The following is a 25,168-nucleotide window of genomic DNA, read 5'->3' as shown; positions in this document are numbered from 1 at the left end:
GAAAAAGTTTTGATGGAAAATATTTGTCCAACCCTTTTAATGAGCTTTATGCCTTTTAGCACTAGCTGATGCTGAGAACCAGTGATACCTTGTAAAGAAGTTTTCTCAAAACTGGGTTTGTGCCGAAATGCGGAAGGTTTATTTTTCCCAGGGGCGCCTGTGGAGGGGAGCACGTGGGGCAATTTGCCGTGGGCCCCGCAAGGGCCACCAGGAGAATATAGTAATGCAATTTTTTTTAAAGAAGGGGCCCCCAAAATTTCTTTGCCCCAGGCCCCCTGAATTCTCTGGGCGGCCCTGCGGTGAGGGGCCCAATAGAAGATCCTGGACACAGCGCTCTGGCTCTTACTTTACTTGGTGACGTCAGCACTTTCCTAGCAAAGCTGCTGCTAAAGCACTGGATTTGGGGAATGGTTCGGCTCCGATTCAGAGATCTGCCTGCAGGGTGTGAACCTGCCAGGAGGAGCGGGAAATGCAACCAGCACCGGGAGGCGTTGGCTGAGCTCCAGGCTGCCCCCGTGTGGCCAAAGCTTAGAACTGAGCAGCGGAGTTTAAAGCTGGCGCTGGGAGGGAGCTGAACACGCGGGGCACGAAGGCTCCTGCGTGTAACGCTTTTTAGGTGGGCAGCTGAGTGTAGCTGATTGCTGGAGTTCAGGGCTGCACCCCGGGGTGCTGAGCAGGTGTCTGTGCTCAGGTTGGCCTCGCTATGCTGGTTTCTGGGAAGTTTGGGGCCGCCAGTCCCCCTAGAGAGAGGGGAGCCAGGTCAGCCCAGGAAGGGAGATTTTCAAAACTCTGGTACCGATTGGCAGTGGGACTGCCCCTGTGAAGAGCCGCTGCAGCCCCGCCAGGGAGAGCCGGTCTCTCTTTATGCAGCCCCCCCCCACATTCCTCAGGACGGGGGTTGTGCTCAAAGATCTGTGCCCCGTGTTTTAACCTCCATGTGAAGCGCACAGTGCATCAGCTCAGTTCCAGGCTCCACTTCCACTGGCTCAGGCAAGATGGTGCAGAGGAGCCCCTGGGTGGCTGTGGGCCTGGGGAGGAGGCTTTTGATTTTTTGGCCTGACCGCTACGGGCAGCAAGGCCAAAAGTCAGATGGCCGGCTCTCCCGTCCACCACGCTCATCAGGAGCCCTTAGTCGACAGGCTCGGAGAATGCCGGCAGCGTCCCCCACTACCTCTCGCATGCAAAGCGAGCGCTCTGCCGCTTGAGCTAATTCCCCGCAGCTGGCCTGACTCTCAGGCACCGGGCAAAAAAAGGCAAGGGCTCTGTGGCCTTAAGCAGAACACACCCTGAAATGGGGGCGGGGCGCTACCCAGAGCTGGGGAAGGGGGTCCGAGTCCCAGCCACGCTCCTCGGCACAAACACCAACGCTCCCTCCCTGGAGTGTGTCTGGGCTGAGAGTTAGCCCCTGAAACAAGCACCAAACTTCAGAAGACAACGCAGGGATAGATCACTTGATGATTGCCTGCTCTGGTCATTGCCTCTGAAGCGCCTGGCATCGGTTACTGTCAGAAGACGGGATAGTGGCCTAGCTGGACCATCGGTCTCACCCAGGAGGGCCATTCCTATCTTCACCACTTTCCTCTAACCCAAGCAAAGCCAGGAGCAGGCCCAGCTCAGCAACTCTAGCAGACTCCCTGGCCCCTGGCCCAGCATACAGCAAAACAACCCTGCCTCCGCCAGGATAGACAGCCACTGACTCCTTCTTCCAGACCAATGCAGCCCTTCCCCGCTTGGGCTGTCTCCAAGCTGTCTGCGTGCTCTGCTCTGCTCCACGGCTGCCATGCTGCCTGAGATCGGGAGGCTGCGTGGTCTCACAGTCTCAGCTGAGCTGGTATCGCGTGCCACCCCGCCCATCTCCTCATTCTCTTCATGGACCCCTGGGATGTGAGTAATTCTGTATTTGAGTGGCTCTCCCTCCCGGCCAATGAGCTTGGCGTAGACTAGCAGGGAGGGAGGAGGAAAGGGATTGTGCTCCAGTGAGAGCTCGGAAAGAAAGGTGCAGGTCCCCCACTAGAGCCCAGCCCAGCAGAGCAGAGCAGAGCAGAGTAGGCTGGAGATTGTGTGTCTGGGTCTGACTACTTCTCCCATGCTCTTCTATTTGAGTTAACTTCCCCCAGCTGTCTCCAGCCTCACAGTCAGCGCAAGGGGGAGAAGGGCCGGGGTGGAAGAACTTTGTGCTCCGCAAGGGCTGGCCTTTTGGGAGGCCCAGCGGGGAGAGGGATGGAGGCCACTGGAGGAGCTGAGCCGGCTGACTGTCCATGGCTTCTAAAAGAAGAGCAAGAGAAGGTCCCGTGGCTGCCTTGCCGCTGGAGAATGCGGGCATTGATCCCGCTGCCTCTCGCATGCAAAGCGAGCGCTCTACCACTTGAGCTAATTCCCCTACCTTGGCAAGTTGCGTCTTGATCCATTCATTCGCTAACGGAGGCCACATCGTTCCCCGTGCCAGCCGGTGACTCCTTCCAAAAGGGTCAGGCAAGAGAGAGGACCCCATAGGCCAGCTAGCTCAGCTGGTTAGAGCGTGGTGCTAATAACGCCAAGGTCATGGGTTCAAGCCCTATGCTGGCCACTCCGGGTGCAGGAGGGAGAGGGTGGCTTCTGCTCTTTTGGCTGACTGCTAGGGGTGGCAGAGGCCAAAACCAGGTGGGCCAGGAGCGGGCAAGAGCCCTGCTGGGCGCGGGCGCAGGGCAGGACAAGGCTCCGGACACCTCCTTGGTCTCCCCTCCCTGGGCTCCTCGCTCCACCTGCTGCCTGAAAGGAACTTGGGCCCGGGGAGGAATCGGGTGAGCCCGTCCGGCTGCCTTCCAGGCTCATAGGAGGCCAGGCTTGAGCTGCCCGCCCGCGAAGCCAAAATCGCAGGCCTGCCGGCTCGCCCCCATTGTCCACGGAGGGTTGACCTGATGGCCCGAATTCTTGCCATCCGCCAGCTCCACCCAAATGGACCCGACGCCGGATCACGCTCCCCAGCCCAAGCCACAGAGGAAGGCTTAATACTCGGCACCCCAACCTAGGGGAGAGGCTTCACACTCCGCCGGCGCAGGGTGACCTTTGGGATTTCCCTGGACACCACCCTCCCACCGCCCACAGCCAGACCCCCCAAGCCCACCCCTCCGACAGGAAGGAGCAGGAGGACCACTCCGCCCAGGGGCACCACCACTCGAAGTCAGCTTCACTTGCTTCCTCTTCTACCCCTTTCCTCCCAAGTTATGCGCGCCTCACGGGAGCCGGCCCTGGGAAGTCGCAGGCACGGCACTCTGACTGGCGCAAGCCAAACGCCCACACCGAGCGAGAGAGTTTAGCACGGGCTCTTGAGGCACTGGAGGAACCCCATGCAGACGCACTGACGGAGCTAAGCTTTACGGCCAAGGGCCCTACCTGTGCAGAAAGCCAACTTGCTTGTGAAAAAGACGCCTCTTTCGGCTCCCCTTCCAAACTTCCAAATGCCTCCCAATGGGAAAACACACCCACTGAAACACCCAGACGGTCCTAACGCTGGGGCCAGGCGAAAAAAAAAAGCAAGGAAAATATTTCTAAATGGCCACCCTGCCGGAGTCGTACAGCTCCGCACGTGAAACCCGTGGGAGGGACATTACACAGAAAAGGGGAATGGAAAGCTGCCGAAATTGAGATGCTGTGGAAAGCTACAGCCCCATCGCTACTCCTATTCTGCACACTTCTTGCAACAGCTGATGAACGGCCAGGTGCTTTTCGCATCCAAGCCCACACCAGGGGAAGACCTTGAGAAGTTTCCCGTTTCTTGCCTGGTTCAGCTGGTCAGAGTGCGGCACTCATGGAGGCCAGGGGCACCAACTTATATGGGCTCCTGGGGCTAAAGCCCCAGGAATATTCACTGTCAGGGGCTCTGCTCCACCAATATTTGGAGCTAGGTTTCTCTCCTGCTTGGAGCGCCCCCCCCTGCCCCCACATCTCATCCCCCCCGCTGCCGCCGCCGCCAGGGCTGAGCTTCCCCCCCGCTCCCTGCCCTGGAGCTTCCCTGCCTGAATGTAAAGAGCCCGCACCGCGCGCCTCTCTCCCTTGCTGCTGCTGCCGCCGCCGCCTAAGGGCTACAGCATAAGAGCAGTGCAAGCTGCTGGTGCTGTAGCACCTCAGGAGGGGAGGGGGCCGTGCCGTGCCTGGCAGTCCTCCCCTCCCCTGCCCCTACCTGAAGGAGACGCGAAGGGACTTCCAGCCAGGAGACGGACATTACTCACCTTAGCAGCTGCTGGGGCTTCCGTGAGTGTTTGTCCCTATGATTCCCCCCAGCCCCTGCCCCCACTCCTGCCCAGTGCTGGGGAAGGGGCAGCCCCACCCCCTCTCACCGTCCCCCAGGGAAGCTGTGGTGAGGGGCAGCAGGCTGCAGCAGGGGTCAGAGAGGCAGGAAGCCATATGTGAAGGCAGTGCCCCTCCCCACCACAGGGCAGATGGGGGAGGGGGTTCATAGGCCTACCTGAGCAGCTGGGGCTTGGGTGTATTTTGTGCCTACTTGCCCTCTCTGTCCCCGCCCCAGCCACCACCCTGCAGCCCCCCCCCACTCCTGCCCCACGCTGGGGACGGGAAAGCCCCATCCCCTACCACCAGTGAGGCGCAGCAGGCTGCACAGGGGAGGCAGGAAGCCACATGTGAAGGCAATGGCCCCTCCCCCAGCACCCACCAACCCACCCGCCACAGGAGGGATGGGAGAGGGAGGCTTCCTAGACCTGAGCAGCTGGGGCTTGGGTGAATTTTATGACACCCTGCTCCCCCACCCCCATAGCCACCACCCTGCAGACCCCACTTCTGCCCCATGCTGGGCAAGGGGCAGCCCCATCCCCCATCCACAGTGAAGTTATGGTGAGGGGCAGCAACACGGAAGGCCACCTGTGATGGCAACCTCCCCCCAGTACCCATCATAGGGGAGGGGAGTGAGCTTTCTGGACCTGAGAGGGGCCCTAGGAGCATGTGCAGTGACTGTGATGCAGAGTGAGTGTGCTGCCGGGGGCAGGGGGGAGAGGGGGGGTCCCTCCCCTGGAGCTTGCTGCTGCCAGTGGTGGTGGTGGGGAGTCCTCTCTGGCCCTAGCCCTGGGGCAGCCTGTCTGCACCCCAAGTTCCTCATCCTCAGCCCTGCCCCACCCCAAAGCCTGCACCCCCAGCACCGAGCACGCTCCTGCACTGTGAACCCCTCATCCCCAGCCCCACCCCAGAACCCTCACCTGAGGGGAAAAACATGCAACTTAAATTTGGTGGTCAGTTTGGAGTATCATTGTATTTAGCACAATATTTGATTATTTTACACCCTTCAAAGTATGTAACTGGTCGTATGCAGGTGTTACGAAGTGGTAATGTGCTTAATGTTTTCTCTGAATACTGTGTGGCTTCCTCAGTTTCCCCAATGCATTTCTCAAGGCTCTAGATGGTGGGATAAGCGGGTGTGATTGTTGTAGAGCCCTAGAGGGCCAGTGTGATGCTGTCTGCACAGAGAATGGCCGAAACCCTGTCTCCAGGCAACGGATGGCCTGGGCTCCTCCCCTGCAAAGGTGCCAGCTGAAGGTGTTGGAGACAAAGAGATCAGGTGACCTCCTGGCCCGGGAAAGGAACTGAGCAGAGAGGAGTGGGGGCTGGAGGGGGTTTGGGAGTCTGGCGCTGGCTGGGGACCAGGCGTGAAGTGCAGACAAGGGGGGTCTGGCTCACTGCCCCCAGAATGGACCCGGCCGAGGGGTCCGGTTCACTGTACCTACAAGCTCTGTTTTAGACCCTGTTCCTGTCATCGAATAAACCTCTGTGTTACTGGCTGGCTGAGAGTCACGTCTGACTGCAAAGTGGGGGGGCAGGACCCTGTGGCTTCCCCAGGACCCCGCTGGGGCGGGCTCGCTGTGGGAAGGGCACGGAGGGGCAGAGGATGCTGAATGCTCCAAGGAGAGACCCAGGAAGTGAAGCCGTGTGAGCTTCTTGCCCTGCAGACAGTCTGCTCCAAGGGAGAGGAGGCTTCCCAGAGTCCTGATTGGCTTGGTGGGGAGCAGCTCCAGAGCATCGCCCAGGGACTCCGTGACACCCGGTACCCACCACAGGGGAGGGGAGTGGGCTTTCTGGACCTGAGAGAGTCCCTAGGAGCATGTGCAGTGACTGTGGTGCAGAGTGAGTGTGCTGCAGGGGGTGGGGAGGATGGGTCCCTCCCCTGGAGCTTGCGGCTGCCGGTAACGGGGACGGGGAGTCCTCTCTGGCCCTAGCCCTGGGGCAGCCTGTCTGCATCCCAAGTTCCTTATCCCCAACTCTGCACCCCCAGCACCCCAGCCCTGAGCACCCTCCTGCACTGTGAACCCCTCATCCCCAGCCCCACCCCAGAGCCCTCACCTGAGGGGAAAAACGTGCAACTTAAATTTGGTGGTCAGTTTGGAGTATCATTTTGTTTAGCACAATACTTGACTATTTTACACCCCTTTAAAGTGTATAACTAGTCGTATACAGGTGTTACAAAGTGGGGCTGTTCTTAATGTTTTCTCTGAATACTGTGTGGGTGCCTCAGTTTCCCCTGTGCATTTCTCAAGGATCTAGATGGTGGGAAAGGGGGTGTGATTGTTGTAGAGCCCTAGAGGGCCAGTGTGATGCCATCTGCACAGAGAATGGCCGCAACCCTGTCTCCTGGTGGCCTGGGACGCTCTCCTGCAAGGTGCCAACTGAAGGTGTTGGAGAACAGAGAGATCGGGTGGCCTCCTAATGCCTGGAAAAGAGACAAAAGCCAGAGGAGGGAGTGTCAGTGCCTGTGCGGACTTCCGGGAAGCGCATGGTGTGGAAGGGGATGCTGTGATGCTTTGGAACTACTCCATACAAAGCCAGTCAGGATTCTGGGGGAGCCTCCTCTCTCTGAGCAGACTGTCTCCAGGGCAAGAAGCTCACACCTTCCTGGGTCTGACCTTGGAGCATTCAGCCCTTCCACACTGTGTGCCTTACGCAGCGAGTCTGCACAGGCAGGTCCTGGGGGCAACCAGAGGTCCCTGCACCCCAACTCTGCAGTCAGATGTGACTCTCAGCCAGACAGTAAAACAGAAGTTTTATTAGACAACAGGATCACAGTCTAAAACAGAGCTTGTAGGTACAGAAAACAGGACCCCTCAGTCAGGTCCATCTTGAGGGGTGGGGAGCCCAGACCCAAGTTCTGGGCCTCTCCCGATTTCCCCAGCCAGCTCCATAGAATCATAGAATTCAAGATCAGAAGGGACCATTATGATCATCTAGTCTGACCTCCTGCAAGATGCAGGCCACATAAGCTGATCCACCCACTCCTGAACTAATTCTCTCCCTTGACTCTGCTGTTGAATGCTCCAAATCGTGATTTAGAGACTTCAAGTAGCAGATAATCCACCAGCAAGCGACCCCTGCCCCATGCTTCGGAGGAAGGCGAAAAACCTCCAGGGCCACTGCCAATCTACCCTGGAGGAAAATTCCTTCCCGACCCCAAATATGGCGATCAGCTGAACCCCGAGCATGCGGGCAAGACTCTCCAGCCAGACCCTCTGGAAAGGGCTAACAATATCCCAACATTCACCCTTTGTACTAATTACCAGTGGCACGGTATTGACCTATTGACTAAACCCGTTATCCTATCGTACCATCCCCTCCATAAACTTATCCAGCTTAATCTTAAAGTCATGGAGGTCCTTTGCCCCCACTATTTCCCTCGGTAGGCTGTTCCAGAATTGCACTCCTCTGATGGTTAGAAACCTTCGTCTAATTTCAAGCCTCAATTTCCTAACTGACAATTTATATCCGTTTGTCCTCGTGTTCACATTAGCACTGAGCTGAAATAATTCCTCCAAACTGACACTCCCTCATCTGGCCTTTGTGTCTCTTCCGGACAAGAAGGCCACCTGATCTCTTTGTCCCCAACACCGTCAGTTGGCACTTTGCAGGGGAAACTGAGGCACCCACACAGTATTCAGAGAAAACATTAAGAACATTCCCACTTTGTCACAACAGGTGCAACAAAATTTAATACCGTATATTGAAGCAGGCAAGTGCTGCTTCTGACTTTCCACTTTTAATTGACCCTTGTAATCTTGTGGTGCTGACGCATTGTAGCTTCATTTTATATCAGCTTACAGGGTGAGAGCGGGGGGGGGGGAACCACCATTTTGGACCCCACCAAAAATTATACGAACCTGCCCCCTATGCTACCCACAGCCCCCTGCCAGTCCAGCCCTACCCACCCCCAGGTTTGATGGTGCCCCTCACTCTGGACCCGCAGCCCCCTACCAACCCAGTCTTGCCCCCACCCAAGCTTTGATGGTGCCTCTCACTCTCGACCCGCAGCACCCTTCCAGCCGAGCCCTGCCCCCCACAGCTCTGCCGGTGCCCCTCACTCCTGACCCGCAGCACCTGCCAACCCAGCCCTGCCCCCCACAGCTCTGCCGGTGCCCCTCACTCCTGACCCGCAGCCCCTGCCAGCCCAGCCCTGCCCCCCCAAGCTATGTTCAAGAATCTGAGAAAAGGTGCAAATCTGAGATTTTGTTAGCATTTTATAATTAGAGAGACGGGAAAATCTCAGGGCATATTCAATTAGAAATAGACAACTAGAGAGAAGTGGGCCAAACGTTTAGGGTATTTTATATCAACCTTTGAGATTTGCAGAGAAAACCTTCTGGCAAACAGAGGCTACAGGCACCATGCCTGCCCACCCTGGCTAATAGCCATTGATGGACCTGTCCTCTATTAATTTATCTAGTTCTTTTTTTGAACCCAGTTATAGTCTTGGACTTCACAACAGCCTCTGGCAAGGAGTTCCACAGGTTAACTATGCAACTGCCCTGAGTTTACCCCCCCCCCGGGTTGTATATGGAAAAGAGGATGAGGAGAGCCATGATGTGTCTGTCACTGGCTGGTGCCTCAGTTTCCTCTAGGCAGCAGTGCTGCAGGCTCCTTTGGTCAGTTCCCATGCAGCTGTGTCGGGGGAAGGGGGAATAGAGGCTCATGCTCCCCAGCCCCACACCCCTCCCCCAGCAGCTGGGGAATCCAGGCCAAATGTAACCCTGGTAGCTAGGCAGAGATTAGCCTGGGCCGGGGTAGGGCTGGGGAGGAATTGCGGGGGAGACAGATGCACCTGCTGTGAGGGGAGATCCTCCCATTCCCTGCCAACCCCCCTCACTCCTTGCAGCACGGCGCCCCCTAGCACTTCTTTCTCTGTCGTGGGGGTGTCTGCTGCCTGCTTCTCCCTTAGCATCATCTCTCCCCACCCTGGGGCACTGGCGTCGCCCGTCCTATGCAAACAGGCAGGCCCTGGTGTGCCCCATGGCACTGCCCTGCAATTGGGGGGGGGCAGCTGTTGGATGGAGCCATATTGAAATATGGGGGTGGGCAAGGCTGGGGACCAGGACTCCTGGGTTCTCCCCCCAACTCTGGGAGGAGAGTGGAGGTTAGGGAGTAGAGTGGGGGAGGGGCAGGGCTGGGATCCAGGGCTTCTGGTTTTCTCCACCTCCTGCAGCTGCCTTGGTCCTTTCAGTGCGTTTCCTGTTCCAAATTCATTTGCTGACTTGTGCAACCCACCCCAGAGGTGGCTGCATCTCAGTGTTGGGTGAGGCACCCTTGGCTGCATCACCTCCAGAGCACGGAGCAGCATCCGCCCATGGAGCCAGGCAATGAGCATTTCCCACAGCCTGGAGCCGAGGGGGAGGCGGCAGCTGCTGTTCCAGCTCCTCGGGGCCAGGCCCTGTCAGCCAACAGCCACTTCTTACTCCCCACAGCTAAGGGCGCCGGGTTCCTCCGGTGGGGGTGTGGAGCAGCCGTTCGTTTTCCTGTTCGCACTCCTCTGCGGTGTGAAAATCGGGGAGGGGAGGCAGAAGCCCCACTTCCCTCCCGAAATGATGCCCAGTGGGGGAAGCCAGGACAACAGGGTGGGGCGGCAAGTGGTGGCCAGACTCTCACCGCCAGGGTCTAATCTAGCTCAGGGTCCAGCTCAACCTCCTCCCCGCGCCACTGGCCCCCAGTCCCCTTCCACCACCAGATCAACCCGGGCACTAGGGCAGGAACAGGGTGAGGCAGCAAGTCAAGCTGAGCAAGGCAGGCAAAAGCGAGTCTTGTCTTCATGGGCCGCTCACAGTGACGTCCTTTTCGGGTGCAACTGCTGCAAAAATATCTCAGGCAGAGAAGCAACAGGCCAAAATACTGCTACACAGCTGCCAACATAGCTCAGTTGGGAGCATGTTAGACTGAAGATCAAAAGGTCATTGGTTCAATCCCAGGCTTTGGCAGGTCCTTTCATCCCTCTTTATGCAGGGGTGGCTTGTTTTCTGGGAGCACAGTGGTCCCTGCACCCAAGGTGAGTCCCTGAGCTTGGGTTCTGCAGTAGGAAAAGATACTGTGGGCTTCTGCCCCTAATTGGCTGGCCTGACATTTAACAATGAGGGACAGGAGCTGTCTCTCCTACATGAGTTATTGGTGGACCCAATATGGCAGGAAGAGGGTGAGTGAGGCTGGGTGGCCCTCAGGAATGGTGCCAGAGGGCTGCAGGGCAGTGACAAGCAGGAATAGGGGATGAAAACTCCTCTGTGCAGCTGAGTGAGGGCAGTGCCCTGGAAGGGGCATCTGTGAAAGTGGCCGTGTGGAAGGTGGAAGGGATTTGGGGGCCCAGGAGGCAGCACTTGACGTTCATTGCCTTGGAGCAGCTGGACATAGACATGGTTGGTGTTCAGGAAATGCACATTAACAGCTCTAGTGTAGCTCGATGGGCAGAGGGTGATTGGTGGAAGGGCCCATCTCTCTGGTCCTCCAGGCCAGTGAAGAATGATGGGGCTGGAATCTTGTTCTTCACATTCGTGGTGTGAGTACAGAACGGGCTGGAGCTCTGACCAGGGAGAGCATTACTGGTGGGCTTTGTGCTCTGCAGCACTGGTTACAGCTATATTAGTGTGTATGGTCCCCAGTTAAGGCGTAAAAGGAAAGTTCTATGAAGGAACTGGCTCCCTTCCTCTGGACCGCACGGTGTTTGGTGTTGGGGCGGGATTTCAATTGTTGCACCGTCCTGAGGACTGCTGGTCCTGTTTTCCCGACCGTCAGAGGAAACTCTTCTATGATGAGCACTACCTGGCGCAGGTCTGTAGTGAGGTTGGCTTAGAGGACGTGTTTCTCCACAGTGGAACCAGTGGAGGGCGGGTGGTAGCCTCCTATTCCTCTGACCCGAGCTCACAGCAGCCGCAGAGGGGATACACCTTTCTGTGGGGACAGAGCAGGAGTCGCATTGAACGGATTTCTGTGAAAGAGAGCACGTCGATAGCCCAGTGCAGGGTGGAGCCAATGGACTGTTCGGATCACGCAGCTCTCACCGTGTGCTCAATGTGGGCAATTCCCTGACCCAGGGCAGAGGATATTGGAAGCTGAACATCCAGAGCTTGCAAGATAAAGGAGCAGGGGGGCGAGGCCTGGCAGTGTTGGCAGAACGGGAAAGCATCAGAGGGTTCTGTGGTTACCAGGGGGATTGGTGGGAGTCGGTGAGGGAGGAGTTGGCGGCTTGTTCCGGTGGCTGGTGAAACACCACAACATTAAAGAAACCAACAGTGCCAAGTCCTGCAGCGTTGCCTGTGGGATTTCTACAAGAGCATCCAGGCTAGGGAGCCAGTCAGCGTGTGACTGTACGACCGGATCAAGCGACAGCTGCCCGAGTTCCAGGAGATGAGGCTGCAGCTGGCTGATATGAGCGGGAGCACTGAGTGAAGGGAGAAGCAGCCTCCCCTGACATTTTTGCGGCCTGCAGGGAATGGAGACCAAGCAGGGGGATGTGGGGACTCAGGGCAGGACCCACGGATCTGATAGTGCAGGACCACAGTCGCTGGAGGAGGAGAGAGAGTCCTGTGAGAGGAAACTGCTGGTGGGAAGCAATAAGTGCAGCATGCAAATGAGCCAAAAGTCACAGGGGTCTAGAAAATGAAACAGCAGCAGGTCCCATGGTGTAATAGGCAGCACTCAGGACTCTGAATCCTGCAATCTGAGTTTAAATCTCAGTGGGACCTTCTGGAGATATGATGGTTTGCTACAAAGCCCTGGACCCCAATATGCTTGGTTACCTTCATGCTGGGTGACTGATGCCAACTAGAGGTAGGTCTTTAGTCTGTCGGTTCAATGTGCTGGCGGCTATAGGTTGGGGTCCTAGAACTTAACAGTCTGGCTAGAGATTCTTGTGGATTGAATATATGGTTGTTTCTCGCTGCTTCACCTGATGTCCGTAATTTTGGTCCCTGCAGCTGCCACACTCTTCCTCTTGTCTACATGGCATTTAAAGGAAGGAGGGCCAGGGCCAGATTTCACAGTCAGGGCTAGGCAGGAGGGAGAAAGAGTCCCAGGCTGGAGCCCAGCACCTCTCCTCCTCTGGGCACCTGGAGCAGAGGCGGCTGGTGCTGACAGCTCCAAGGGAAGGCTTAAAAGCCACAGAGCAACCGAGGGCAGGGCAAGAGGAGGGGAGAACCATGCCTATGAGTGGCCAGCAGACAGCCACAGAGACACCCGGCCAGCCTGCTCCCTGCCATGCCGAACCCCCACTGAAGGCCACCCACAGACCAGCATTCGTTCTGCGGCCGGCCAGCATCACAAGGTGGTTGGAAAGCAGGTGGGGCCTCCGACTGTTCCCACTCAGAGGGCTCCTTTTGGCAGTGGGGCAGGAGATACTTCTCCCAAGAGGCTTTTTCCCAGCTGCTGAGAAGCACAGAAGTACCCGGTCTTTGCTCTTGCGGTGAAAGGGGTTAATACGTTTAGGCGGCCTGGCTAGCTCAGCTGGCAGCACCTGTGGCTCTTACTCTCAAGGTTGAAGTTACAATTTCCTGTTTGGGTGATTGGGGCTCCTCTTCAACAATGCAACACACAATCTGCTTAAGCCCCTGTCATAAACAGAAGTTGAGGGTTAATGTCTCTTTTATCTGTAAAGCGTTAAGAAGCTCAGTAAACCTGGCTGACACCTGACCAAAGGACCAATAGGGGGACAAGATACTTTCAAATTTTGGTGGCAGGAAGGCTTTGTTTTGTGTTCTTTGTTTTGGGGTTTGTTCGTTCTCGGGACTGAGAGGGACCAGACGTCAATCCAGGCTCTCCAAATCTTTCTGAATCAGTCTCTCATGTTTCAAATTTGTAAGTAACTAGCCAGGCAAGGCGTGTTAGTCTTATGTTCAGGGCCGTCCTTAGGATTTCTGGTGCCCTAGGTGAGATTATTAAACTGGTGCCCCTGTGCCTGATCTGCTCTTAGCAACACAAATATAAGCATACAGTATTGGAAAACTTGCCACATTCACGTTATTAAAACCAGTTTAACTTAATTAAGCACACTGTAATGCTGATGCACTAGCACTAAAAAAGTAGCACTATAGAAAAAATTCTGATTTGACAGAATGATGCAAATAATATAAATTTTTTAATTTGTCAAAATTTTATTGGAAAATTATATAAAGAGGTATTGAAACAAAGATTTGTTTTTAATTAAAAGCAATCTTTCTGGCTTTTTTGGCTGCAAAATCAGTTTAATAAGCTGGGTTTCCAAACAGTGGGAAAATATAACCCTAGTTTTACTGCTAGGTAAAGCACAAAGTGACTAAAATGAAGTCAGCACAGAATCATCTCATCTAGATTAAGGTAGCACAGAAATGTTACAGAAGTCCTATTGTGCCTTATTTTTGTTTGGAAAGACATTAGCAATAGCAGCACATTCACATGATAAAATACATGATAAATCACTGCCTCTAAAGTTCCATCAAAAACTGACATTTTCACAGCTCTAGCATGATCTGCTGTACAGATTCTTCACAAGGAAGTGTCCCTGGCCTTTTAAACTCATATTAACTATGTATTTACATTATGAAAGTTGGAGAAAACATTGTGAAAACGTAAAACATTGGCTGCCCAACTTCTGGGCTGGCAAAAGCTATACTGACTCACAGGAAGAAAAAAAAAAAAGCAGGAGAATCTTAGTACAACATATGGTCAGTCTATACCAGGGGTCGGCAACCTTTCAGAAGTGGTGTGCCAAGTTCACTGTAATTTAAGGTTTCTCATGCCAGTAATACACTTTAACGTTTGTAGAAGGTCTCTCTCTATGTCTATATTATATAAATAAACTATTGTTATTATCTGAGGTCCTGGCCACCGGTCCTGCTCAGGCCACTGCCAGCTGAGTAAATGAAACCCCAGACCAGCAGCACGCTGAGCGGGACTGGTGGCTGGAACCCTAGACAAGGATCCCAGGCCCTGCTCAGCCTGCTGCTGGTCTGGGATTCTGCTCACCCAGGCTGGCAGGAGGCAGAGTGGGGCCGGCGGCTGGGCTCCTGACTGGCAAGGGGCAGGCAGCCGGAACCCCGGAGTAGCAGTAGGCTGAGTGCTGCCGGCACCCCAGACTGGCAGCAGACTGAGCCACTCAACCCCCCACCGGCCCTGCTCAGCCCGCCACCAGCCCACTCAGCCCGCTGCCAGCTGAATGAATGGAACCCCAGGCTGACAGCAGGTTGAGTGGTTCAGCCGGCCTGCTCAGCCCGCTGCCAGCCTGGGGTTCCTTGGGGGTCCCCAGGCCAGCAGCAGGTGCTGAGTGGGGCCGACGGCCGGTATCCCAGCTGGCAATAGGGCAGCAGCCGGAACCCCAGAGCAGTGATGGGCTGAGCCGCTCAGCCTGCCGCTGCGTACCACCAAAAATCAGCTCACCTGCCACCTTTGGTGCGTGTGCCATAGGTTGCCGACCCCTGCTTTATACACTAGTAAGGAGACGAGCATATTACAGTTGCTGGAGGGCTCTTATCAGGAGTAACAGGCTATAGGAAAGTCAGTCAACAGTTTTTGTTTCTCTGATGAAAACTGGACCACTCCCTACCTCAAACCAAACCTGTCACTAATAATTGTCAACAACTTAATTTTCTGGTTTTGGCTAAGATATTGATTTTTAAAAAAAAAACTTTGAAATTGGATTCAGGATTGTTAGCAAGAATTTTTGGCAAACAAAGTTGTTAAATGACAATCTAAATGGCAACACAGTACTGCTTTCATGCTTGGCTCACCCCCCAGCCTGCTGGTCCAACAGCTGCAGTACACCCCAAAATCCACCTCTTGGGGTGCAGAGTGGTAACAGCAGCAGTAAACCCTCAGGTCCAATCACACGCCAATGGGCACCACCACCAGCCTTACGGACCATGGTGAAGTTAGCACAGCATCTGATCTCAGGGACAGGTCACCCATGGAGCCACAGCAGCTCATCCTGCCCTGTGCAGCTCCCCCCGGATGAGGTGGATCGCTGGCAGCTGCCAGCCCGGGGGAGAGGCGCTCCCCAGCTAGGATGACCAGATCCAGATGTCCTGATTTTATAGGGCCAGTCCCGATATTTGGGGCTTTGTCTTATATAGGCACCAATTACCCCCACCTAGAGTGACCAGAGAGCAAGTGTGAAAAATCAGGACAGGGGGTGGAAGTGGGGGGTAAAAGGAGCCTATATAAGAAAAAGACCCCAAAATTGGGCCTGGCCCTATAAAATAGGGACATCTGCTCACCCTACCCCAAGCCCCGTCCTGATTTTTCACACTTGCTGTCTGGTCACTCTGGCTAACCCCAGCCCAGCCCTGTGTGACATTCCAATCCTGGCTCGCGGCCAGGAAGTGAGTTACTTTCACTTTCATTCCTCAGCAGGTAGCCAGCCTCCTCCCCCCACCTACCCCCCAGCACCTCACCCAACCCAGCCCTGACGGAGGGGAGGGAGGGGAGAGAGCGGGATGCTCCTGGGGAGGAGGGAGAAAGGAGGGGGTGCTCCATGGGGCAGGGCAGGAGAAGAATGGATGTTATGGGGGACAACAGAGGATACTGGTTCCAGAGCCGCAGAGCCTGCCTCACCTCACCTCAGCCGGGGGTGGGGGGAGAGTCACACTCACAGGTGAGCTCCTTCCCCAACCCCTACCCCCTCCCCTTCCCAGAGACCCCAGCAGCCAATCCCCTCCCTCAGACTGTGCAGCATTCGGCTCTCTCTAGGATCCAGCACCCCGGCTCCACTGCTTCCCATCTGTCCAGGCTCCCAGCAGAGCAGTGCCCCCAGAGCTAGTGGTGCCCTAGGCGGCTGCCTATAGCTAAGGACGGCCCTGGAGACATGAGAGAGAGATCAGGCTAGAGCAGAAAGTGGTTGGGGGGGGGTGAAGGGTTTGAAATGCAAGGAGAAGAAAAATCTTCCTCCTGCTCCCTCTCATCAGAGCATCTAAGAACCAGGTGAGAGATATCTCTCCCCCACTGCAACATCAACTCTGGTGCGCTTGGGCTGAGAGAGGAACTTCTCTCCCCAGCAGCTCCAGCACACCTGGGCTGGGCCATGGACATCTCCCCCCACAGATCTGGTGTGCCTGGCCTGGGACAGGGGAGGGGCTCCTCTCCTCTCCATTGGGGACATGGCGGGATGAGAGATAAGACAGGGCTTTACGGGAAATCATTATTTGCCTGATTCATGTGCCAGTCCTAGTCCTTGCTGACCCAAACGAACGGTTTATCCTGCATGCTGATGCCAGTTTGGAGGGTATAGGAGCACTCTCCTACCAGGAAGTGGAAGGTAAATGTAAATCTGTGGCCTTTGCCAGCTGAGGACTGTCTGATAGCAAAACTCGCTATCCCATCCACCAGCTGCAGTTCTTGGCCTTGAAATGGGCCACGACTGAGAAATTTCCAGACTACTTGTCCGGTGCTCAGTTTCAGCTATGGACAGAGAACAATCAACTGACTTCTGTGTTAGGGCTAAGCTGGATGCTACAGGGCAGAGATGCTGGGTCCTAGAGAGAGCCGAATGCAGCACAGTCTGAGGGAGGGAATTGGCTGGTGGGGTCTCTGGGAAGGGGAGCGGGAGGGGTTGGGGAGGGAGCTCACCTGTGAGTGTGACTCTTTCCCCCGGCTGAGGTGAGGTGAGGCAGGCTCTGCGGCTCTGGAACCAGTATCCTTTGTTGTCCCCCATAACATCCATTCTTCTCCCACCCTGCCCCATGGAGCACCCCCTCCTTTTTTGCTAGCCATAACTTCAGCATTCAATACCAATGAGTTGGTATAACAGGGAGTGTGATTTATCAGGACCACCAATTCTTGTCTGGGGGGAGGATATAAGCAGGGTCAGAATGAACTCTACGCTGCCATCTGTTGGTGATGTGATGCAAAGGCATTTAGTTGCTGATGTGCATGGTCACACCCACCCCGCATTGCATGATGGGGGTGCTTGTCCAAATGGTTATTTTGGCTGCTGTGGGATCTCCAAACTCTTTCTTATTAGGGCAAGAGTAATTAAGTGTAGTAATCCTGGTGACATGAATGAAGAACAGTAGAACGGTACTTAGCAGTTCTTGATTTTAGAACTCACCCAAACCAACATAAAAATCTTTAGACAAGGCACATGGGTTCCAAACAATAACAAGTCAAAAGAGATTGAAAATCAATATTTGTGTTTTGCACAAGGGGATTCTTTAGCAATCTCTAAACACACATTTTATGGTTTTCTTCTCTTTTTAGTTTAAAAATAGAATTAATTATTATTCAATTTTAAATGTGTTATAGCATACACTAAAAATCTTCAATGCAGAAGTAGCAATTTTAGTTATACTTAAACAGGTTGTCTTTGAGGGTACTTAAAAGCTAAAGTTGGTAGAAATATACTGCTGAAAGAGAACCTGGTAGAAAAGTTTTGCTGGAAGAGTTAGCAGAGCAAGATTGTTAGTCACAGGACAGTGGGTGGGTTTATGCAAATCCTGGGACTGGGTGTGTGGGAGGGGGGGCACATGTACCACCTCTGCAACTGACGTTTGCTATCTCACTCCATAACAACACACCTTTTACCTCTCAGGACCAAAATACACCGTGAAAGAGATCTAACGGCATAAGCTTAGGGTAAGCAACTGCAGCACTAACAACAATTTTAAAAGATTCAAAACGGCCTCTGTCTTTCCACACCAGGGACAGCAGAAAGGACATCAGTCCCACCTACAAGACACCAACAAACATCCATTTCTACCTCCCACCACGAGCGGCCGTTAGGAATCCATACCCCTTAATGGTGAGTACTTTTCAGGAGAGGGTGACGCTCTCAGGCCTCAAATGCCAGGTACAGTTACTCTGTCCTTGATCCAAAATCAACAGGAAAATACACTGGATTACTCCTGCCCCAATAACAAAGAGACTGGGGATATCGCAGCAGCTGAAATGACCGTTTGGACAAGCACTCCCATCATGCAATCTGAGGTGGGTGTAACCATGCAAATGACATCAGCCCCAAAATGCCTTGACAACACATCACCAACAGATGGCAGGGCAGACTTCATATTGACCCTGCTTCAACTAGATTGTGGCAAAGATTCCAAAACACCGAACGTTAAAACTCACCAAACGCGGGTCAATCCATCCTCATCTAACCGCTCGTTATACTCCACACCCGAACGTAGCCCTGATATGGACAACATACCCTCCTAACTCAGTATCTGTACGTTAACCTTTTACCCCCCCCCCCCCGCGTCAGGGCTATTGCAGATTACGTATTCCTTATGCCACCCGATCTTAAACCGAACTTTGCACCCCTTGGGTAAGCTGTACGTTGTTCCCTGAGCACCAGAAACTTCTATGCCGAAACTCTGTACTGTACACTTTTTTTTTCTTTGAACGTCATCTTAATAAAATGTTGACTTTTGTTCGAGATCCCGGCTCCTGTTCCTTTGCAAGGCGTGTGCGTTTGCTCCGGTTTTTAGTCTGCTAATACAGCGGGGGGCGGGGGTGGCGATTGAGCCAGAGGCGCTTGCCTGCTGCAGACACGGATCCAAGGCTGAACCTCGTCCCCCACAAGCTTGAAAGCGTAACTGAAAACTGTTTAAGAAGTGCTCCCGTCTCCGGCACTCAGCTACCCAGCTCCCAATGGGGTCCAAACCCCAAATAGATCCCTTTTACCCTGTAGAAGCTGTAAAATCCTGTGACCAGGGCAGCTGCCTAGCAGCCTGCGCATCTGCCTGCCAGAGCGAGGGCGCGTAAGGCACTAATCCGGATAGGGGCGGCTAGGTGGCAGGGGGAGGGTGTGAAGAAGCAGCAGAGTGGCACAGCGGGAGCGTGCTGGGCCCATAACCCAGAGGTCGATGGATCGAAACCATCCTCCGCTACGCGTGCGCTTGTTTCTTTTCCCTCTGGGCCTTCAAGCAAGCCGGTGACCAGCAGAGCACCAAGAGCCTAGGCCATGAGGCAAGAGGTGGCTGAGGCGAAGCGGCCTGCCAGGGAGCTCCCCGGCACCTCTGGCTGCCTGGGCTGAAGGCAAGAGGCAGGCCTAGGCGTGGTGAGGGCCTCCTGTCCTGGAAGGAGGCTGCAGTGCTTCCTGGTCCCCTTTTCCCACCACCCTGGCAGGCGGCTGCTGCGAGAGAACACGAGGGAGGCTCTGGGGGCGCTAGGCAGCGCTGTGTGTGTGGCTGTCAGGGGAAAGAGCCGAGGCTCCCGACTCGACCTGCCATTGACTCGCGTGGCTCTGCGCGCCGTCAGCCGGGGCGGGCCAGGCTGCGGACGTGACTCAGGCTTGGGCCGCATGGCCGCGCTTTCCTGACGAGGCATGAGGCGGGCCAAGAGCTTTGCACAGCGTACAGGGAAGTGGGAGGGAGGCGTCTTTGAGCCGGCCTGTCTCCTCCGCTTCTCCCTTGCCGCTTGGGCGGAGGCGGGAAGGGAGCGAAATGTTCCCGGCTGAAAGTTTTTGTGCTCGGCCTTGAGGATTAAGCCTGAGCCTCCGGCACGGCTGCTGGCAGATGGGTTTCTGAATGGCATCCAGCCTGCTCTTTGGACCACCAGCTGAAAGCACTGAGGCCAAGAGGCAGCAAAATGGGACCTTTGAGGCTCCCCCACAGGCCTCGGGGAAGCAAGGAAGCAGCACAGGCTGAGCACCATCCCTGGGTGGGCTCGAACCACCATCCTTTCGGTTAACGGCTGAATGCGCTGACCCATTGCGCCACAGAGGGGCCAGGCTGTATTGAGCACAAAAGCCGGGAATCAGCTCAGGGTACGGTATAGCACATGCATGCAGTGGTTAGACAAGCAACAGCAAGGAACTGGACTGGTATGGAGCAAAAGTTCTGTGGGAAGGAACCGAAAAGAGCAACGGGGCTGTGGTACAGCGCTCGCATACACTTTCTTTGGCCTGTTTTGCTGGAAGAGTTAGCAGAGCAAGATTGTTAGTCACAGGCCAGTGGGTGGGTTTATGGAAATTCTGGACTCTGGGACCAGAGGGGGCACATGCAACACCTCTGCAACTGACGTTTGCTATCTCACTCCATAACAACACACCTTTTACCTCTCAGGACCAAAATACACCGTGAAAGAGATCTAACGGCATAAGCTTAGGGTAAGCAACTGCAGCACTAACAACAATTTGAAGAGATTCAAAACCGCCTCTGTCTTTCCACACCAGGGACAGCAGAAAGGACATCAGTAGCACCTGCAAGAGACCAACAAACAGACTCCTTGGGCACTCTGACTCTATCTTGCCATCCAGGTGCCAAGCTTTGTATGTTCTTTAGGGCTAACCCCTAGCCAAACAGCCGGGATACCTTGCTGATGCTTAGAAAGTGTGCCGTCTCCCTGAAGTCCAAGCAACATCGGGTGGGAACAACGGTTTCTTCCTGACAGGGATTTTTATTCCATTCCCCCAGAGCTCAAGCTGATGGGGGCAAGTGTTTGTGCAGGGCTCTGCCTCCTCGTAGATGTGTGAGGGGGAGCCATCAACGAAGTCTTTTGTCCACGGATGATCCACTGTGGCTTCTCTGATGTCTCAGTCAAGGCCTTCTCTTGTTGGAAAGGAGATGACGCCTCTTCGGGTAAACTAGCATTTCACACTTGGTAATGCTTCTCTCCTGACTGGTGGTGGGGCGGCGGCAAGGGGGTTTACAGCTTTAGTGCCAACGCTTATATATCACCTTACAACATGGCTACGGCTATTATAGGTGAGAATAATGCCTGCAGCAACTCACGAGCTTGTCATAAACTCTAAACACGTTTTTATAAAGCTAATGCCTGTTTTAACAACACTAACAAACAGGTGAGCAAGACTAGTTTCCAGCCATGTGTTTGTCACTTTTCAGTAAGCCCTCGGGGCACCTGGTCTGCCAGTGTCAGAAGAGGATCTGCCCTCTCTTATCCCCAGGTGTCTGTACTGGGAGCAGTACTGTTCAACTTATTCATAAATGATCTGCGGAAAGGGCTAAACAGTGAGGTGGCAAAATTTGCAGATGATACGAAATTGCTCAAGATAGTTAAGTCCCAGGCAGACTGCCAAGAGCCACAAAGAGATCTCACAAAACTGGGTGACGGGACAACCGAATGGCAGATGAACGTCGGTGCTCATAAGTGCAAAGTAATGCACATTGGAAAACATAATTCCAACTATCCCTATAAAACGATGGGGTCTAAATTAGCTGCTACCACTCGAGAAAGAGATCTGGGAGTCGTTGTGGATAGTTCTCTGAAAACATCCACTCAATGTGCAGCGGAGCGTTGGGAATCATTAAGAAAGGGACAGGTAATAAGACAGAAACTATCATATCGCCTCAATATCAATCCATGGTACGCCCACATCTTGAATACTGCATGCTGATGCAGTTGCCCCAATCTCAAAAAAGATATATGGGAATGGGAAAGATTCAGAAATGGACAACAAAGATGATGAGGGGATATGGACCAGCTTCCATCTAAGAAGAGATTCATAAGATTGGGACTTTTCATCTTGGAAAAGAGACGACTAAAGGGGGATACGAGGGAGGTCTATAAAACCATGACCGGCGTGGAGCAAGTAAATAAGGAAGAGTTATTTACTCCTTCTCATAACACACGAACTAGGGGTCACCAAATGAAATTAATAGGCAGCAGCTTTAAAACAAACAACAGGAAGTCTTGCTTCACGCACCACACAGTCAACCTGTGGAACTCTTTGCCAGAGGATGTCGCGAAGGCCAAGACTATAACAGGGTTCAAAAAAGCACTAGATAAATTCATGGAGGATACGTCCATCTATGGCGCTTCGCCAACGGTATCCCTAGCTAGGTATCCCTGTTTGCCAGAAGCTGGGCATGGGCGACAGGGGATGGAGCACTTGATGATTCCTTGTTCTGTTCATTCCCTCTGGGGCACCTGGCATTGGCCGCTGTCAGCAGACAGGATACTGGGCTAGGTCTTTAACTTTGACGGGTAGCTGGGAAGACGGTAAATCAGACAGAACCTGTTGGACAAACCTCTTCATTTCCTTGTTATTGCCTGACTCCTTTAATTCTTTTCCTTTTCCTTATTTCCCAGCAGACCGACTAGCCACCAGATTTGGGTGCTAGCAGAGGGACCCGACGAGCTCCTTCTTTTCGGCAGCGTTGAACATGCCAGGGCACAGTCAGATTCTGGATGCTCATCTGAATGTAACGCCTAGCGCTCACCTTTATTTCTGTTTCTTAGCTCTTTTTTTGGCCATCGATCTTTGGTCTGACCCGTAGGATCCCTGCATTAGGAGAGATGGCTAATTAATGAGCCCATAAACCTTGGAAATCAAATGAAACCTGAAATCCGTAGAAGACCTCGAAAGGCCCTTGGGGGGTGGAGTGCGAGCTGAGGAAGAGTTCCCTGCACAGCTTACCTCTCCATTCTCGTTTTCCTGTCCTGAGTGCAAAAGCCAGGAAGCAGCTCCGGGTAGGGAGGGGATACTATATATGTGCAGTGGTTAGACAGGAAACAGCAAGGAACTGGACTCGTATGGAGTGAAACTGTAAGCATCTTCTGTATGCCTGATGACTGCAGGTTTGAGAGAGTTATGTGGGAAGTGGAGGCTTTCGGTGGGCTTTCAGAGGAAATGTAATGGAAAGGCAGCCGAAAGTGGAATCCCAGGTTTTTAAACAATCCTCCCCTAACACACCAAACAGCTCAGGTCTAGTTACTCATTGAAAATTAGAATAAAGTTACAGCAAGATTTCATCATAAATGAAGTCAAAGCCTAAAGATTTCAGAACGCAACTGCTATAAGGAGCCACGAGGGAAGCAATACAAAGTCAACCTGGCCTCAGAGAAAGGCAGTTAAAAATTTTCTCTTTTTTAAAGCAGCATAATCTCCCCAAACGGAAGGGCACTGTTCCCGGAGAAGGGTCCTGGAGAGGGTTTTCCTCGTTGGTGCCGGCCATCCACCTCCCCGAAAGGCGGGAGCTAGGTCGACGGAAGAATTCTTCCGACCAAGGCGCGGACTGACGTAGCCGCGCCGATTTACGTTCCCCGTGCAGCCCAGGCCCGAGGGTCGGTGCGTGCTGAACAGTTAAGTCAAAACAGCTCCGTCCGTCAGAGGTGTGCAAAAGGGAAAACCCGCTGCTGGGCGACACGGCCACGCCGCCCTAACCCGCAGCGTAGCTAAAGGGCATTCGGGGAGGCGGTGGGTGGGCCTCAAGCGATGGAAAGCCCTCCTCCAGCATGGGGTTGTGACAGCCTAGTCTCCGTAGCACAGAGACAGGAACAGACAGCGAAAGCCAAAGCGGCCCCAGGGCAGGGGGCGAGGCTGCCTTTTGGACGAGGAGACCAGGTGGGACAGGCGTTTTGGACAGGCCATCCTCCCGTCAAAGGAGGAAGAGCCCGAGAAGAAGGGCCGGGCAAGAAGCTACAAGCTGGGAAAGAAGCAGAGCAGGCAGGCAGTTCCCCTTAGAGCCAAAGAAGGCACCGGTCCAAGCCCCCCAAAAGTAGACTAGAGAGCAGATCAGCTGCAAAAGACCAGGGAAAACCAAGAACACAGAGAGCCTTATAAGACCCAAGTAAAGTTTCAGAGCTGAGCTTTGCTTACAAGGAGGAACGTGTGACAAAGATGCCTAGAAGTACAGTGCCTGTGGAAAAGAGCACTCCCAAAGGCCCAGAATAACAACTGCTTTCCTGAGAGTCTGCTTTGCAGTGCACTAAGCCTAAACAGCCCACTGTCGGTTTCCTGTTGTTCAAACCAATCAGCAGGGGAGAGCACGAATGCAGTCCCTCACTACCACAAATTATGCAGTTGAGTTTCCCGCGTTTGGGGAAATTGCAGGGGTCAGCACACCCGCAGTGCAATGGATGAGCCTCACCCTGGGAAAACCACCTTCATGATCATGGTATCTCCCCTGCCAGGTAAGTATGAGTGCCTGCTGCCCGGCCGCCGCCCGCCCTCGCTCGCCCCACACTTATAACACACGGGGCGGACCGCCGCGCCCCCCCACCGCCGGCCTCGCCCACACCGGCCCCCACTGCCGACAGCTGCCCCGACGCGGCCCCCGGAGACCGTCCCTTCCCCACGCCGAGCTCCCGGTGCCAAAGTCGGGCCCTGCCTGGCAGCCTGTGTCCGCTCCCACAATGCTCTGCTCGCACACAGATCTGCATACCTGCTCACGTGGCTCCGCCCCTCCGCTCGGGCCCCTCCCCCTGCCCGCCCGGGCCTCCGCTCTTGCCTGCCCTGTAGTGGTAGCCGGGTCCCGCCCCGGGCAACCAGGCCAGCAGAGAGATCACGTGGCCCACCTGCTGCTTGGGAAAGAGCGCAGCTTGCGTGTGGCTGCTCTCTCTCCCTCCCTCTCTCTCTCCCCCTACCGGAAGTTGGTCCCATACAGGAATGACCTCCCCTGCCTTGTCTCACCTCAGTTTCTCCTCAGGGCAGAAGGTCGGGTGTTGTCAGCCACTCTCCAGAAACTGGACGGCCACTCGATCCCTTTTGTGACCTGCCAAGTGAGGCTGAGTGCACTGGCAGGCAGGGCCGCCCAGAGGGGGGGCAAGAGGGGCAATTTGCCCCAGGCACCGAGCCCCACAGGGGCCCCCACCAGAGTTTTTCGGGGCCCCTGGAGCAGGGTCCTTCACTGGCTCTGGGGCCCTGGAAAACTCTTGCCGGGCCGGGTGCAGGAGCTTCTTCTGCTCCTGGTCTTCGCCGGCGGCTGGGGTCCTTCCGCCCCGGAGCGGAAGGACCCCCCGCTGGCGAATTACCGCCGAAGACGGAGCGGGACCCGCCCCTGAAGTTCACCTCTGTCTTCGGCGGTAATTCGGCAGCGGGGGGCCCTTCCGTTCCAGGACCCGCCGCCAAAGTGCCCCGCAGAATTACTGCCGAAGACCGGGCTGCACTTCGGCGGCGGGTCCCACTTCGGGGGAAATCCGGCAGCGGGCGGGCCCCCGCCGCGAGTCTTCGGGGCACTTTGGCGGCGGGTCCCGGAATGGAAAGGCCCCCCGCTGCCGAAGACCCTGGGCCCCTGGA

At 54.8% G+C, this 25,168-nt stretch overlaps 3 non-coding genes across 3 annotated transcripts; 1 reads left to right on the top strand and 2 right to left on the bottom strand.

Moving 5' to 3' along the window:
- Window positions 1-2,307: 2,307 nt before the first annotated feature.
- On the bottom strand, window positions 2,308-2,380 carry TRNAA-UGC. Its single transcript has one exon. It is a non-coding gene; the product is annotated as a tRNA-Ala (tRNA).
- A 112-nt stretch (window positions 2,381-2,492) lies between these two features.
- TRNAI-AAU lies at window positions 2,493-2,566 on the top strand. The gene has a single exon. It is a non-coding gene; the product is annotated as a tRNA-Ile (tRNA).
- Window positions 2,567-23,907: 21,341 nt separating this feature from the next.
- LOC123360923 lies at window positions 23,908-24,071 on the bottom strand. Its single transcript, XR_006576093.1, has one exon. It is a non-coding gene; the product is annotated as a U1 spliceosomal RNA (small nuclear RNA).
- Window positions 24,072-25,168: the final 1,097 nt, after the last annotated feature.

The sequence above is a fragment of the Mauremys mutica genome, unplaced genomic scaffold (assembly GCF_020497125.1).
Source record: "Mauremys mutica isolate MM-2020 ecotype Southern unplaced genomic scaffold, ASM2049712v1 Super-Scaffold_100331, whole genome shotgun sequence".
In the NCBI taxonomy this organism is placed as follows: Eukaryota; Metazoa; Chordata; order Testudines; family Geoemydidae; genus Mauremys; species Mauremys mutica.
This window is presented reverse-complemented; position numbering and strand designations above follow the sequence as displayed.